Source organism: Rutilus rutilus, assembly GCF_951802725.1.
Source record: "Rutilus rutilus genome assembly, chromosome: 16".
NCBI classification, from domain to species: domain Eukaryota; kingdom Metazoa; phylum Chordata; class Actinopteri; order Cypriniformes; family Leuciscidae; genus Rutilus; species Rutilus rutilus.
The window spans coordinates 2687395-2693667 of NC_140224.1; the positions used below are offsets into that span (position 1 = coordinate 2687395).

At 37.3% G+C, this 6273-nt stretch overlaps 1 long non-coding RNA gene across 1 annotated transcript in view; it reads right to left on the reverse strand.

Moving 5' to 3' along the window:
- Positions 1-3108: 3108 nt before the first annotated feature.
- LOC311306702 overlaps positions 3109-6273 on the reverse strand; it is a 50352-nt gene continuing 47187 nt past the window's right edge. The window contains exon 3 of the long non-coding RNA XR_014630208.1: positions 3109-3837. This is a non-coding gene — a long non-coding RNA (uncharacterized lncRNA). The remainder of the gene's footprint in view (positions 3838-6273) is intronic.

The window sequence follows — 6273 nt, forward strand, 5'->3', positions numbered from 1 at the left end:
AATTTACTGTTATTACTATATGTATACAACATATGTAACAAGAACACTGTAAAATAAAGTGTTACCAAGCATCTCAACAAACAGATTGTGTTTGTGCTGTGATGATATGTAAAATAGACTACACATGATACAACGCATCATAAAGCTATTCATAATGCATGTTATAATGCCTTATGTATTTTCATAAATAATTGTAACCAAAGTTCAAATGCATTATAATATGTGCAGATTCCTTGTTGCATCTTAAAAAGGGAATTTTGCAAGTAACCATTCACACCATAATTTTTCTTATTAAGCGTATGCAGATTATAGCAACATAATCTTGTAATGATTTAAGGATCCAATAAAATAGTCCAATTGCACAAATGTGTGTTTTGTATGTTGATTTCAAACATTCAGTCCAAAACCCCTCTTAAATTAGCATACTAATTTTAATTACTAGTAAATCACAATGGCATATATTGTATATTCAGACAACATTGCTCTATAGTGTACTATAATAAATGCAGATTTTGACCTAAAAATTGATTTGTGTTCTCAGGGAAACAATGTGTTTCTTAAATATCAGGTCGAAGAAAGTGAAATTTTTATTGGGGCAAATATTCGCTTGTGTTTTTAAGATAATTTATTACAATATTTGCTGGCCACTTATTTCGTCATAGAATTTTTTTTTTTCGAAAAGCCAATAATAGGATGTTTAATATCAGGTTTCATTGTGACAACATGCCCCACAATAACTAGTAGCCAAGACTTGCACAGGAACTGACTTTCAACAATAAACCTACCCTGAAAAATAAACACTGGATGAAATAGTGTGACAATTAACCCCACCCCCACACACACACACACACATAAACACATTATGCTAGTCTGAATACCAGACAGCATAACAATATCATAATTTTTTTTTTTTTTTTTTTTTTTTTGTGCTCTAGTTTCTGGATGATATTAAACATGTGGCAATGGTTAGAGAGACGGAAAACAAGCTGAAATAGGCAACCCAATCCCGGGCGGACCATTTATCAGGCTGGCCGCCGTTTTCCTTTTCTTTATGCTGACAAAGTCCAGCATCTCACCTTCCAAATGAAAAGCTAGTAATAGGGCCAGCGGAGGCGAACGGATCAGAGCTTTCAACACACGCCTCACACACAGATGAAACATAGCGTGCGCCGCAGATCCTTAACTAATTGTACTTTGTCTTGTTTTCTTTGTGTCTGAACGCTGCAAATTCTATCATTATTAGATGAGCGTTTTACAGTGGCAGGCCCCACCAGAGTCCAATTGGGGAAGTTTAGCGATTATCCTTTTACTTCTGAGGGTTCTGTCTCTTATGACAGTGTGCAGTGATCTGGTTAAACTCATCCGCAGGGAAAACCAAAGCCGAGTCTTTCCAGGTCTGTGTGGGTAGTTATAGGGTTAAAGAGAAAGCCCTGACGTTGAGACATCAAGTGCAACAAAAGATGTTCCAATTATCCCACGTTCTTTTAAACGGTTCAATTAGCAGGTTTCTGTAATAATAAGCAGCTAAATGGTTCACATGAACTCACTTGTTATATAATCTTACACTGTTACATAATCATCTGAAAGAATCATATCCAGGAAACACACGTTTCTACATTAGAATTTAGGGTAACGCTTTATAAGATCCCATTGGTTCAAATGCATGAACTAATATTTACTAAAAAGGAGCGATACATTAATAAATATTGTAACAAATCTCTGTTAACATTAGTTAATAAAAATCAGTGCTGTCAAGCCGATTAATTGCATCTAACTAATGTATGTATGCATATATAAATGTATACTGTATGTGTGTGTATATGAACCTTATTGTAAAGTGTTATCAAATTTAGACAATTCAGCCATCATTGTTTCTCATGAAAACAAAGTTTTTATTTTGTAAAGCATGATTGAGAAATGGAGTTTATATTAGGGTGAAATTATAGGGCATATTTGCATATAAATAATGTCAGATGTTTCTCAGAGTTTTACACTAATGGCATAAAGTTGTATTTTTTTAAATATTTTTCTGGCCAATAATTGATCAACACCACACTTGGAGAAAAGTCAGTAAAAATAGGGCCCAGTGTACTGCGTTAATATGAAGGACTTTCCAGAATTGATTTTTGACAAGTGTTTTACTCATATTTTTGTGTTTTAGAGTTAGAGGAAATTTCCATAAACTTTCCAGAAAATGGCAAGTTCCTTCCTTCCTTCCTTCCTTCCTTCCTTCCTTCCTTCCTTCCTTCCTTCCTTCCTTCCTTCCTTCCTTCCTTCCTTCCTTCCTTCCTTCCTTCCTTCCTTCCTTCCTTCGTTTCCGTCCGTCCGTCCGTCCATCCATCCATCCATCCATCCATCCATCCATCCATCCATCCATCCATCCATCCATCCTTCCTTCCTTCCTTCCTTCCTTCCTTCCTTCCTTCCTTCCTTCCTTCCTTCCTTCCTTCCTTCCTTCCTTCCTTCCTTCCTTCCTTCCTTCCTTCCTTCCTTCGTTTCCGTCCGTCCGTCCGTCCGTCCATCCATCCATCCATCCTTCCTTCCGTCCTTCCTTCCGTCCTTCCGTCCTTCCTTCTGTCCTTCCATCCTTCCTTCCGTCCGTCCATCCATCCATCCATCCATCCATCCATCCATCCATCCATCCATCCATCCATCCATCCATCCATCCATCCATCCATCCATCCATCCATCCTTCCTTCCTTCCTTCCTTCCTTCCTTCCTTCCTTCCTTCCTTCCTTCCTTCCATCCTTCCTTCCGTCCTTCCATCCTTCCTTCCGTCCGTCCTTCCTTCCTTCCTTCCTTCCTTCCTTCCTTCCTTCCTTCCTTCCTTCCTTCCTTCCTTCCTTCCTTCCTTCCTTCCTTCCTTCCTTCCTTCCTTCCTTCCTTCCTTCCTTCCTTCCTTCCTTCCTTCTGTCCATCTGTCCTTCCTTCCTTCCTTCCTTCGTTTCCGTCCGTCATTCCATCCGTCCTTCCTTCCTTCCTTCCTTCCTTCCTTCCTTCCTTCCTTCCTTCCTTCCTTCCTTCCTTCCTTCCTTCCTTCGTTTCCGTCCGTCATTCCATCCGTCCTTCCTTCCTTCCTTCCTTCCTTCCTTCCTTCCTTCCTTCCTTCCTTCCTTCCTTCCTTCCTTCCTTCCTTCCTTCCTTCCTTCCTTCCTTCCTTCCTTCCTTCCTTCCTTCCTTCCTTCCTTCCACATCAAACAATGACTGGTTCGTCTTCTACACGCACTCAGTTGTTCTTGGTACCTTATTTTTGTTTCATGGAGGACTGATTGAACATGTGCACCAACTCCCGTGAACTGTGCAACAGATTGCATATCAAGCTGAATTTTCTAGTTTTTGAATGCTTTTTCCATTTTTGTGTGTAATGTGCATCAGACGGTCCGTGGGCGTGCTGTCTGAGACTGTGCCCCGTCGCCTCTCTCTCAGCTTTAATGGAAGTATGCATTTGAGTTTGGAACAAAGCCTGGGAATACCAGAATGATTGGTGCATTTGTGCATAAGTAGTGAAAATTTTAATCTTCAAACCTTTTAAAGCCCTATGCATTTGCAGTAATGGCAATGTCCCCTTGGTGAGAATTTGACAAACCCCCGCTAAATACATAATGCATGCTGGACTTGTTAATGAGCCAGATTTGCAGGCGTCATTCTGAATAAGTACACTTCTATGTGAGTGCTAATATTTGTTCCAGATTTCATAATTATATCAATTTTATCCGGACTAAACGCAGACTCAGACGGGTCTTTTGACTGAACTCAATGGGACACCGTGTGAAACTCACTGCACCCCTATAATGGGGGAGTCTGTATGCCTGCTGACTCTTGGAGCTGAGACAAAACCTGCATGGGGCGACAGAAGGAAAAAAAAGAGAGAAAAGAAGCCAATTAAGCCAATTAGGGATAATGATTTGGAAAATATAATTCATTGTGCAATAATAAAAAATATGACTCGCTCAATTTACATTTCAGTCTGTTTATCATAAAATATATAACATTATTCTATGGCTTTTGGATATTTAAATGAAAAAAAAATCTTACATATTGTACTTTTAACTTTCAATGCAAGATAAAATAATGGTATCACTTTTAACTATAAGTAACTTTGCCACTACATGTCAACTAGCAGTCGTTAGTAAACTGTCTGCTTAATATCTGCTAACACTTTTTTTTTTTATGCTACTCAACAGACATTCTACTGACTATAAGTAACTTTGCAACCACATGTCAACTTATTCTACTAACCCGAACCCTATCAACACCCTAATCTAACAGTCTACTAACAGTCTCTGTATACTGTAATGGGAGTTAGTTGACAGGTAGTTGCAAAGTTAGAGTGTGGACCATCGACATAAAGTGTAACCAAATTAAAATGAATATAAAATACTTTACATGTGCTTTAATTTGTTGATCAACATATTAACTTTTTAAAGAATGACAAAAGTTAACATCATGATTTAAAATATACTTTAAAGTAAAATTACAGTGTACAGTGTAATGAAAGTTAATTTTTTTTTCATGTTATATTATCTGCAAGTACAGTTTTTTTTTTTTTTTTTCTTCAAATATACTTACTACAAATGCACATTCAATACAATTAAGTTATTCTTTTTCAAAAGGGCTCATACGGGCTACTTTTATGACATTTTTAATGCGCATTTGTGTCCTCTTTGAACTTAAATGCTTCAGTCACCATTAATTGCAATTGCATGAAAAAGTGCAACCAGCACATTGTAAAAAAAAAAAAAAAAAAAAAAAAAAACACCTTTTGTGTTCCACAAAAGAAAAATAACACTGGTTTGTAATGGCATGATTAAATAATGTATTTCCATTTTTGGTGAACTAATCCTTTAATGCTTAGTAGGCCTTAGGAGATGGTTTAAATTACTCATGATCCAGGCATCCAGTTCCAGCGTGGAAATAAAACAGAAGGAATACCTTTATCAAAATGACAACTTTGACTGAAGCTCTTGAACTTGGACCCCTAAATCAATGCTTTTTATATTCGGTGTCAAACTCCCCAATATATGTAGGAGACAGATGTCCACTCATTACAACTTCTTTTGACATTTCCTCCTATGGCCCAAAATGCCTCACTAGAGAGTCATTTGAAACGAGGGTCTGTTTAGTCTCCAGCAAACATCCCCCTCTGATCTGCTGTCAGCTGGATTATGAAGAGCATCATCAGTCACTAAGGACACACGTACACACACATTCATAAAAACAGACTCCAACCACTGACAACATAGTTATGTTCTGCAGATCATTTCTACCATATGGTCCCTTTCAGTTCCTGTTTTTATGACTGTGAGTTTATTGAGATGCAATTACACCCTGATTAGTTTACAGTTTTTGCAGACTGAGGGCAAATTCACTTTTGCGTGTGGTATTTTGTCTTGTTCACACACAATCTAATGTAACAGGCATTATCTACATGTTAGGGCATTGTTGTTATTTTGAGTGCAATCATGCCTCCTTTCTATGTAAATTTGACTCATTTTACTATGCACCTTTTTCAGGAAAGTCAGTGCATCAGACACTTTGTTTAAAAACTGACATCTTTATACATTTTCTAGACATTGTGGGACCAGTAGTTCATCAAATAATAATCAAATGATGAGAAAGAGCATCGTAAGTGCACATATATCCACCAATTGAGGTACATGCTTTCCAGTCATACTGAATTATGCCAGATGATTGGCATGATTCCTTTTGTGATTTTTGAGCTAAAACAACACAGATGGGACAATGACAAATAAAAGTGTTGAGGATGAAAAAAAATCTCTCTCTTTTTTTTTACTTTTTTTTTTTTTTTACCATAGTTTACATTTAAGAACACTGAATATATGTGATAACACACATCTTCTAAATAAATAAATGAAATTTAAATTTCAAGGTTAATTTTTTAATTACTAATAAATAAAATATTATACCAAACTACCCAATAAGGATTTGTTTTCAAGAACATCATTGTTATAATGAGGGTTTTACTGAGGACAGCTGTATCACCCTGACATACTTTTCAACCAATCAACCAATCAACCAAACAATCAACCAACCAAACAAGGGCACGTTCAAGCTCAAACCGGTGTGCAAAGTTTTGCTACGGTTTCCGGGTTGAACGACATGTTTCCTGGAAACGGTGTGCAACGGGGTTTGAGATACGTTTTCTCTTGTTTGGTGGGTGTATCAAAAATGTCAGCCCAATCAGCAGCAACATATATATAAACCATGTGGTATTAAAGAGACAGCTCGGGTCCAATGGGTCAATTTTTGCAA